General features: G+C 31.8%; 1 long non-coding RNA gene across 1 annotated transcript; it reads left to right on the forward strand.

Moving 5' to 3' along the window:
• The first annotated feature begins 4,852 nt into the window (after positions 1-4,852).
• On the forward strand, positions 4,853-10,954 carry LOC109114859 (uncharacterized). The gene is made up of 2 exons (XR_002022784.2): positions 4,853-8,890; positions 9,592-10,954. It is a non-coding gene; the product is annotated as an uncharacterized LOC109114859 (long non-coding RNA).
• Positions 10,955-12,143: the final 1,189 nt, after the last annotated feature.

Raw genomic sequence — 12,143 nt, forward strand, 5'->3', positions numbered from 1 at the left:
TTCTTACACACTTATATGATATTAATTAGATCATATAAAAGAACATGAGACCAACTTAGTATGGTTCAAAAATCATTACACCAATTTGATAAAAAAAAATCACAAGAAACTCTTGGCTATGAAATTTGCACTGACTGAAAAACGATAGAGATTGAGGAAGGAGATTGACGGAGAGGGAGAGTGAGGGAGAAGAATGAGAGAGATTGAGAGAGAACGATATATATATATAAAGAGAGAGAGAGAGAGAGAATGATTTGGTTACAGACTAAAGCTGAGAGAGTTGGAGAGATGGAGGGAATGGGAGATCGAGAGATGATTGTGAGAGTGAGAGAAGGGAGGGAGATTGAGAGATAGAGAGAGTGGTAGAGGAATTGAAAACCTATTTTTGATATAGGCTTTTTGTTGTCTAACATGGACTAAGAGTTCCATGTTGGCAACAACAACATAAGCTTCTGATGACATGGCAAGGGTTTTTATAATTTGAAATGTAGAGCTGGTTGTCAAAGTTTTGTTGGTTTTTAGACAAACTTGCAACCTAATTTTAAATGTACAACCGACTTTGACTATAAGTTTTCCTTTAAATTATATATTTCATTTACATTATATAAAATATTTTTTACTTATCACACTTAATTTTTGTTTATCTATAGTATCATTTGACTAAAACCACTAACCCACCATCTAAAAGAAAAATAGTTTGATTTATAGGTTGGCATTAAATTTTGTATACATTTTTATCATTGATAAAATTTATTTCTTATGTATAAAACTTATTTTTGTTCAATATAATGAATGCATAATATTAAAGATGTACCCAATATTTTATTTTTTATAAATATATAACATTAGATATGTGCCCAAAATTTTCTCTATCTTTTTTTTGTGATTCTTTGTATTTTTTATTATTAAAAATTTATTATTTGACTATGGCATCATTTCATTTCTAGGTAGATTTTGAATTTTGCATTCCATTTTCATCATTAATAAAAATACTTCTTACATTTTATAGTTATTTATTTTATTTTTTTATTATGACATTATGACATTATTTATTAATACATTTGATCCCAAATGGTCGAATTGCTTGCCCACCACCAGGAGGGAAGAAAATGGTTTTGTTTTCAAATTACTTTTCAAAATATTTATTTTTATACTATTAAAATTAATATTATAGATTTAATTACTATAATTTAATGATGAGAGAAATATATCTTAAATATAGGATTTAATGAGAGAGAATAGGAAAATCTTTTTATTTCTAATTGATTTTAAATTTTACATTCCACTTCCATCATTAATAAAAACATTTCTTATTTATTATACTTATTATTGTTTAATATGTATGTTAAAAATGTTCCCAATTTTTTAATTTCTATTTTTTCATTTTATTTATTTTTCATTTTATTATTTAATCGTGGGAACATGACTTAACCCATTTAACCCAAAACGACTTAATTCCTTACCACCATGTAAATGAAAATACTATTTTTTGCTAGGTAGATTTTAAATGTGTAAGTTTTTATGTTATTGAAATTATTAATTTATTAAGTATGGATTTAATTAATATAACTTAATAATGAGAAGAAACAAAAATGACTTAAATATACGATTCAATGAATATGAATGCAATTTAATAACTTAAATGTTGGATTTAATGAGAGATAATTGAATGCATTGAATATCTTAAAATTACATATTTTCAACTCATTTAATATCAAGCACTGATTACCCTCTTTGCCCTTATTTTTTATCAATAAATTTAAATATAGAGGGGTATATTTTGTCCTTAGAAAATTCCAGAAATATTCTTGAAGCCATTCGTGGTTTTTAAAGTAGTATAGATATGAAGACAACACAGGAATGGAGCGCATGCAAACCAGCAAGCTATGATTCCACCAAGGTTTTTAAAACCAAACTGGACAGGGAATTGTTTTGGGTCTGGTTCTTAAGTCGAATGGTCCAATTGTTCGAACTGAATAAATGGCCCGTTCTGACAAAAAAAAGTAAAAATTACTAAAAACCATTGTCCAGGTCGACAATTTGACAATTCGACCGCCCGAGTCAATGGTTTGCTAACCAAATCAATGATTTTTGACCAAAAAACGATTCTGGGGGTGAAAAGGTGACCAATTCATGGTTTTTTTGGTTCGACCATTTGGTATGGTCAAGTTTTGAAACATTGGATTCCACAACGTGTTGTTATTTGCTATAGATTTTTTGCAAAAACACATTGGATTCCACAATAATTTTCTCCTTTTTTTTTGATTTTTTGATTTTTTATTCCATGTCATTTTTGAAACAACCAATGAGATGCTCTTCCTTCCCATAAAAAATTACCTAAAATCTCTCTCTCTCTCTCTCTCCCACACATTCCCAATAACCTAAATAATATCCTCTCCTAAAATTTCTCCCAAGCTACCTCCCCTATGGGTTAACTTTGGCTATTGGGGCCCAATAGCATAGGCTGTTGAGACCGTCTCTGGGCTGGGCACGTTCTAGGTAGTTCACATATTCACACCCATGCTTTGGTTTTTAGTCAAAATAAATTAAGATGCAATTACTAATTTACCCATTCTCATGGTAACATGGCATTTCTAGAAATTCTCTCAATAGCATAGGCTATTGGCCCCCAACAACTAAAGTTTTTCCCTCCCCCACTATTCTCCACTTTCTCCTAAATTATCTCTAATTCCTATTTATCCTCTCCCCTACTTTTTATCTATACCTATCTAAAGAAAGTTTGAATTAAAAAAATTAAAAACTATTTAAATGTTCTAACAAAATTATATAATAACATTAAAATATTTATTAAAAACACAAAAAAATAATTATAATATATTTACTAATAGTCTTATTAATACTTTTATATTTTACCTTTTATCTATATCTATCTAAAGAAAGTTTGAATTAAAAAATTTAAAAATTATTTAAATATTCTAATGAATTTATATAATAACACAAATATTTATTAAAAACAAAAAAAATAACTATAATAGATTTAATAATAGTAAAATTATTAATAATTTTGTATTTTTACAAAATTATGAAATTATGTACTAACAATATAAATTATGATTTTCTAGATTATTCAATTTAAAAGTTATTCAAATAATAAAATTTAACATTAAAAAATAAAATATCATTTAAATATTTCAGTAACTAAATATCTTAAATAAAAACATTAAAATATCTAAATAATTATATAACAAAATATTTAATACTATGCAATAACTTTAAAATAAATAAAATTCAAATATATAACAAAAATTTTTTAAATATTTTATATATTGTTTAAATATTTCAATACCTAAATATTACAAATAACAAAATATTTAGCATAACTAGATTTTAAATAGTTAAAATAACAAAATTATGTAATAAATTTTAAAAATTCTAAAAAGTAGAAAATTAATTATAACATAATATTCAATTTAATATTTTACAAAATTAATAAAGAAATTATGTAATAATAGTATACATTATAATTTTATGGATTATTAAATTCAATAAGTAATTAATATTTTAAAATTTAAATAACTAAATAATATTGTAAAAAATTAATTTCACTTATATCAATTAATAATTATAGAAAATAACTGTCAAAAATTAATAAAATACATCACGGAATTATGTACTAATAATATAAATAAAGGTTTTCCGGATTATTCAATTTAAATGTTATTAAAATAATAAAAATTTAACAATAAAAAGGAAATATTATTTAAATATTTAAAAAACTAAATGTCCTAAAAATAAATATTTAATATTATGTAATAAATTTAATAGAAATAAAATTAAAATAATAAAAAATATAAATAACTAAATATTTTAACTAACGAAATATAACATAACTAGATTTTAAACAATTAAAAATAATGAAATTATGTAATAAATTTTAAATTTTTCTTAAAACTAGAAAAATAATTATAATATAATAATCAAATTAATAATAATTTAATATTTTACAAAATTAATAACGAAATTATGTAATAATAGTATGAATTATAATTTTATGGATTATTGAATTCAATAAATAATTAATATTTTCAAGTTTAAATAATGAGATTATTTAAATAACTCAATAATATTGTAAATAACTAATTTCTCTTATATTAATTAACAATTCTAGAAAATAACTTTCAAAAAAATAATATTTATTCATAATAATTTTAAAATCATAATCTTTATTTATTATGTATTAATATATACTAAAATTAATTTTTGTTTTATTTTAATTAATTATTTATTGTTTTTTGTGATAAATATATTTTCAATAATTATTGGATATTAAACTGCTATTGTTTAACTTTTTAAGTTTAATTTATTGTACTTATTGTATTTTCATTATCAATATATTTTTATTAATTGTGTATTTTCACAATAATTTTTCAATAATTTTGGGAGATTAAACTATTATTACTTATTAGAAATATATTAAATTATTAATTTATCTGAAATTATGAGTGCTAATGGTTTGGTTCTGTTTGATTGTAGGTTGTTTGGCCAACCAAATCAATTTGGTCAGGTTGGGGAGTTGGTCACCCGAAGCTGACCGGCCATTAGTAAAAACCGAACAACTTGAGTTGTAGTAGTTGGGTCATTTTTTTGGTTTGATCAATTCAAAAAGATTTAAACTTTAAAAATTAAATTTATAATACAAAATATTTTAGACTAAGAAATATGAAAAACGAACAACTTGAGTTGTAGTAATTGGGTCATTTTTTTGGTTTGATCAATTCAAAAAGATTTAAACTTTAAAAATTAAATTTATAATACAAAATATTTTAAACTACGAAATATGAGAATTTTTCCATTTTAACTGATCCAACCTAATCAAAAGAAATTGTTAAACCAAAACCTTGAACGTTAAGCAATCTTTACCGGAGGACGAGGAGTGGAATGTTCGCAGGAGAGCCATGCAAACTGAGCTACCAAGAAGCCGACCACCAATTCGATCATCCGCACCCCTACTAAATAACTTCATGGAAGGAAAGAAGCCTACACCGCCAAAGATCCAGAGGCTGACTCTCGCCGAAGCCAAGGAGTGGAGGGAAAAAGGTTTATGTTTCAACTGTGATGAACGGTACGTACCAAGACATCGTTGCAAACATCAGAAGCTGTTCTGGATCGTCGCCAATTTAGATGACTCTGCTGAGGATGGTGGAAGAATGGTTGGAAACGAAGGCAGAGATCTCGCCCATTTAGATGCTTCAAGAAGTTCTCTACAATTTCCTCTTGATTCTCCCTATCTCTCTGTCCAACCTTCAATTTAGAAATGTGATTTTTCCTGGAAATTGGAAACCAGCCCAACCTTCTACCCTGCATTCCTCCCACCAAGATGTCACCTTCTGTGAAAATCTTTGTGAAAAATCAACACCTTCTCCATTCTGAAAGGGGACTTCCCTTTTTTCAAAAACTCATTTTGCAAAATGACCGACCAATGGTCTGCTGCAAATGGCTCTTTCTTGCAAGTTAGACCATGTGAATTTCCTATTGTAGAGAGGAAGATCTCGGAGATCGTGCCTAGCAATGAACTCTGAGAAATCCTTCATACTTCTGATCAACCTTTTGTTGTTTGAGTTCTCCTTGCAAAACCTAGTATGGTAAAATTGTAAGATGCAATATCATAACAAACCAAAAGAAATTAAAACTCTCAACTAACTAAATAACACCATACAAATTATATAATCAATATGATCAGAAATCAGAAATTAATAATTATAGAAAAAAAAAGAAAGAAACCAGCACAATGGTCATTCCTCTGGTACCATAGCCAAATTTTCCACCAACAGTATTAGATTTCAGGGTGAGCATTAGTGATGGGTATTTATCTGATATCCTCAAAAAGTGATGAAAAAACAACTTCGGTCCTCTCTAAACTTCTTTTCCCCATGATACAAAGTAGTGAGAAATGTTACATATTACTCCTTTACCAAAATCAACATCCAAGTCATAGGTTCCAAAGAAACTCCATCTAAGAAAATTCCCTTTCCAACAGTTTGCAAGAAGGTATAGTTATGGAACATAAGTGGTTGATTCATACGCCCCATTCCAAAACATGAGAATCCACCTTCTGTATCTTCAAAGGGACCAACCCTCTTGCCTTTACTCTGGCGCAACCCAGCATGTTTGTCTATGTTACAATTTCTAATATTAATCATCCAAAACTGATAATAGTAAGAAATAAATCTCAGGTTGTGCCCATGTACCACACAGTTTGATCCAAGATACAGTTCCTTCTGAACAGCATACAAATCTGGGTCATTAAGATGAGACAAATCTTGTCCCCTGAATGAACTAGGAAAACTGTTGCCAACACTTAATCTATTATCCGCTTCCGACACTCTATGAAGAAATGAGAATGTCTTAGGATGGACATTGAAGCAATCAGCTACAGCCGGGCTCCCCATGTTAGGAGCTTCATAATCCCACAACAGAGTATTCAGATCCAGGCCACTCATAATCATCTAGTTGCTTGGCAGAAACAGTGAATGAACCTATTGAGAGGATGGAAATAAAATGGTAGTCATAAACATAGCCATTAATTATTATATGGATTGTTTGTTGTAGATGCACCTATAGATGAACAGATCAGAAGATAAATGACTACATGTAGAGTGTGTGTGTGTGTGTGTTTGTATGTAAAAATCAATAATTTTTAAGTACATGGCTAACAATTTTTAAGTTTTTCAGGTATCATAGATTTAACCCCAAAATTTATTCCTGGTGGAGGGGTGGCCACCTTAAAATTTTATTAACAAATCAGATAGAAAACAGTGTCCTCCGCCTTGCCCCTGAAACCCAATTACATAAAACACTCCCTAAGACACTCAACCCAACCCCATGAAAGAAAAAAACAACACAGAACAACAATTTGTTGAGAAACTGACAAGCCCACGGTTCAACTTAATTCAGAAATTAACAAGTAGGAAAACAGATCAGCAACTGGAAAGATAAAATTTCAACAATCCAACAGAAGGCCAAATCACTTGAACTTGCCAGCTTGAAACCAAGAGTTCAATACCACCTATGCTGTTATTACTCCATCAGGCTAATGTAAGAGGTAACCCATACAATGATATGATGTTCAATATTGGAAGGTTGATTGCACCTCTTCTTCTTAGTAATTTACAGTTGGAGGTAGGTAATTACTTGTGCCCCAACCTCACCCAATGCTGCTGATGTTTTTTGGCTGCTGCTTTGTCTGAAGCTTCGCACTTCAAGGCCCATTTTGAGTGTTTCCCAGTTGCATCTTTGGTTGTGTCTTTTTTCTTAGGCATACGTGATGGACCAGCCCCATTTCCATGGAAATTGTCTGGGGTTACAGACCCTTCTTCTTTATGTCCCGCCTTAACATTGCCATTATGTCCTCACATTTCTTCAACATCTTAGATTGTCATGTCTCTATATTTTTATACAAAGTTTGTATTTCCAAGTGACTAACCCCATGCCCTCAGTGTAAACATCCATTTGAGTATCCTAGTGTATATCATTCACTTGATAAACAGTGAGAAACTCAAATGGATGTTTGCACTGAATTTGTCAGTATCCTTATAGAGACTGCATGCCACAAAATGGGGTTAGGCAGTTGGAAATACAAACTTCGTATACAGATATAGAGACATGACAATTTAAGATGTTGAAGAAATGTGGCTTCCAAGTGACTCTGCAAGAGATGCCAAATTAAAGAGATAAGTGATACTAAGAGAATGAAAAGATGTGAGGTTTCCAAGCGACTCTGGCAGAGATGCCAAATTAAACATAAGCATATTTGTATACAAAGTTATGCATTAAACATATTTGTATTTCTACTCTTCCCAAACTGAGACTTAAAGATTGGTAATAGCATCCAAACAGCCACAACAAATATTACAGCAGCCTTTATGACAAGGGACCCTACATCTTCAACTGTAATTACGGAAGAAGATAGGTGGCTGAATGGTATTACATATAAAAGGCCATTGAAATGCCATATGACTGCTGTGACACTTAGACCTTAGATTCATAAACGAAAATGTTAGATGCTATGTTACAGTGGTTCACCACACCTATTTCCTTCACTTGGATCGACGGTAAGGATGAGGACAAGAACAAATACCTTATGCATTGCATCCATTTGCAGCAGATAATAATAAATGAGGGTTCAACCCAAGGGCTTCAGCTCCCTATTCGCAGCACATCCTAAAGCAAAGAAGAAAGTTTAAACAAAGTAAATATATTAGCCATGGCTATCATGATATAAAAAAAAAAAAAAAAAAAATGAACTTCTCTCCACCATAAAGAGATAAATCCTAGATCTGTTCAGGACTTCAATGCCCCTTAGAATTAAACGTTTATATGTGATGCCCGCATCTGAGTAATCGAATTGTCGACTCATTTAGACATTTTTTATTTTAATTATTTTTTAAGTTGAAATGGGCCGTCTATTCAAACCGGATGGTCAAACCATCAACCTATAAAGTGGCCAATACGGTTCCGGGTCGATTTTTAAAACCTTGGTAGTTGGTAGGCGTTAGTAACCGCCATAAAAAAGCAGCCGTTAATGGTGAGCTTTTGGTTTGGACGATGCCAATATTTTTGCAGGTCAAGACCTGTTTTCGTGATCTTGCCGTGTCAATCGCTTTCATCTGTCGGTTAACAGAATTCCACTCCAGCAGCGATTTTTACGCGGAAATCTAAAACATAAATGAAGAGAAAATACAGACGAGATTGCCGCTTGTTCTCAAAACAGTTTTCCACTGCAACTCCTATTAGTACTTCAAATCCTACTCCAACTAGGACTTTATCCTTGGTTCTTTACTATAAATAGATATGCTCTGCCTGCCTCTCATTCGCATACAGCATGCATCATCAACATTGAGAACATCTTCCTTAGTGAATAGTGATTACGGTAAGACTCTTCTCCCTTCTCTTTCTCTTTTTCTTTGTGCATGTTCTTCGTTGTATTTACCATTACATGCAGTGATATCTGTTCTTCTTCTTCTTTTCTCTTCTTTGTTTTATTTTCATCGTCCCGGCGGCGACCAATCTCCCTGCTCCTCGTTCTTTCTCTCTTTTCTTTCTTTCTTTCTTTCTCCCCCTGATTTTTCATCCACCCTGAATCGCCACCGCCGCTGTTTGTTTCTTTTCTTAATCAAAAAGAAAAGAAAGGGAAAAAGAAAAAAAAAAAAAAGAATCACATATACATGACACTTCCCTTTATTAGGAGAGATGGGCAGCATTTTAGGCCATGTGAAGTCTCTTATTAGCTCATGAGTTTCTGAAACGTTGCAATGTTTCATTCTTTTAAGAATATGTTCTGCTTTTTCATAAGTCGTGGTAGGCATGTTATAAAACATGTTTCAGGAGTCATATACCTTATACTGATGAGAGATGATTTGGTTAATTACTAATTCCAATATAAGAACGGTACTAACCCTAGTTATATCCATTGTGTTCGATCTGATGATTGTTACCTGTAATAGCAAAACAATGGCAAATGAGTGTAAATGCTTGATATTCTCCTTTCCTTCTTCTAAGTTATATTGTTAAAATGAGGAGTCAAAAGTATGAGTTGCCATTTTCTTACCCTCAATTGTTTTTCATGTACAGAGATGCAACTGGGTCTAAGAAGAAAGATGCAGCCGAAGATGCAACTGGGCAACAAGCAAAGTGGGGCTTGAAGCACGAAGCTGCAGACAAGGCAGAAGCCAAAAAACATGAGCAGCATTGTGATTACCTCCCTTCAACTGTAAATTACTAAGAAGACCAGGCGCAATCTACCTTCCGGTAGTTGAACATCATATTATTGTATGGGTTACCTCTTACGTTAGCCTGGTGGACTAATAACAGCATAGGTGGTTTAGACCTCTTGGTTTCAAGCTGGAAAATTCAAGTGATTTGGCCTTTTGTTGGGTTGTTTAAATTTTCTCTCTCCAGTTGCTGATCTGTTTTGCTACTTGTTAGTTTCTGTATTAAGTCGATCTGTGGATTTGTCAGATTCTCAAACACCACTCCTTGAATTATAAATGTCTTGTGAAATTGCTTATCTGACATAAATATCTTGAATTAGTATAATAATTCTTCTTTAACTGAGCCATAGGTCATCTTAAAGAATTTTGTTTTAGCGATGAGGAAAAACAATTCATTTTGAACTTCTTTATTTAAAGTTTAAATGCTCCAAAACAAGACTTGATATATCAGCACTATTACACTAATATCTTATCAGAATTCCAAAGTATGATTGAGGAAGAGTAGTAATAGGATAGATGACCTCTTGAAAATTCCTCCTTGTATGGTGAAGATTTAGGATCGATTAAAACCTTCACCTCGGTTGGGGGATTTTGAGGATAGGGAATGGGCCATTCCCTATAGCTGTGTAGCCCCAACAATTGGGCCACTCTCTCTTTTTCTTCCTTATTTGAAACTCTTGTTTTCCCTGTTTATGCCCTTTTTGACAAAATTCAACCCAACCTGGCCCAAACTGCATTCCTGCTGCTAGACATACAAGCATCCAACTCTAACATAGGAGATAAGAGGAATGACAATTCCTCGTGTAGAAAATTTGGACAAATGGACCAAATAATTTGAATTTGATAGCTTGAAACCAAGGTTCTAAACCACCAATGCTGTGATTATTTTGCCAAACTAATGTAAGAGGTTACTTATACAATGAGATAATGTTCAACTACTGAAAAATTTACTTTTACCTGGTCTTGCTTATGTAATCACCTCCACCCCAACTGTATTTGGTAAATTGGTTTATCTACTTGAACTAGTTTATTTTGTTTCTCAACAAATTGTTGTTTTGTATTGTTTTTTCTTTCATGGGGTTGGGTTGAGTGTCTTAGGGAGAGTTTTATGTACTTGGGTTTCAGGGGCAAGGCGGGCTATGTCCTCCCCTGTTTTCTATCTGATTTATTAATAAAATTTTAAGGTGGCCACCCCTCCACCTGGAATAAATTTTGGGGTTGAATCTATGATACCTGAAAAACTTATTCAATTGCAGGCAAAAAAAAGAAAGAAAAATATTACCCTTGTTCTTAAAAATTGTTGATTTTTACGTGCGTGCGTGCGCACACACACACACCATGTAGTCCTTTATCTTCTGTTTTGTTCATCTATAGAAGCATCTACGACAAACAATCTCTATAATAATTAATGGCTATGTTTATGACTGTTGTGTTTGCTATTCTTTCCATCCTCTCAACAGGTTCATTCACTGTTTCCATCAGGCAACTAGATGGTTATGAGTGGCCAGGACCTGAATACTCCGTTGTGGGAGATCCTGCTATGAGAAACTCAGACTTCAGATTGTCTATAGACTCATGGAAATACTGTAACAAGGTTGGATATGAAGCTCCTAACATGGGGAGCCTGGCTGTAGCTGATTGCTTCAATGTCCATCCTAAGACATTCTCATTTCTTCATAGAGTGTCGGAAGCGGAAAATAGATTAAGTGTTGGCAACAGTTTTCCTAGTTCATTCAGGTGACAAGATCTGTCTCATCTTAATGACCCAGATTTGTATGCTGTTCAGAAGGAACTGTATCTTGGATCAAATTGTGTGGTACATGGGCACAACCTGAGGTTTATTTCTTACTATTATCAGTTTTGGATGATTAATATTAGAAATTATAACCTAGACACATGCTGGATTGTGCAGAGTAAAGGCAAGAGGGTTGGTCCCTTTGAAGATACAGAAGGTGAATTCTCATGTTTTGGAAAGGGGCGTATGAATCAACCACTTATGCTCCATAACTATACCTGCTTACTAACTGTTGGAAAGGGAATTTTCTTAGATGGAGTTTCTTTGGCACCTATGACTTGGATGTTGATTTTGGTAAAGGAGTAACATGTAACATTTCTCAGTACTTTGTATCATGGGTAAAAGAAGTTTGGAGAGGATCAAAGTTGTTTTTTTCATCACCTTTTGAGGATATCAGACAAATACCCATCACTAAGGCTCACCATGAAATCTAATACTGTTGGTGGAAAATTTGGCTATGGTACCAGAGGAATGACTAAAGATATAAGTATCATTGTACTGGTTTCTTTCTTTTTCCAATAATTATTAATTTCTCATTTCTGATCATATTGATTATATAATTTGTAATGGTGTTATTTAGTTAGTTTAGAGTTTTAAATTCTTTTGTATTATGATAT

This window comes from Nelumbo nucifera, chromosome 7 (assembly GCF_055504915.1).
Source record: "Nelumbo nucifera cultivar China Antique chromosome 7, China Antique-T2T, whole genome shotgun sequence".
In the NCBI taxonomy this organism is placed as follows: domain Eukaryota; kingdom Viridiplantae; phylum Streptophyta; class Magnoliopsida; order Proteales; family Nelumbonaceae; genus Nelumbo; species Nelumbo nucifera.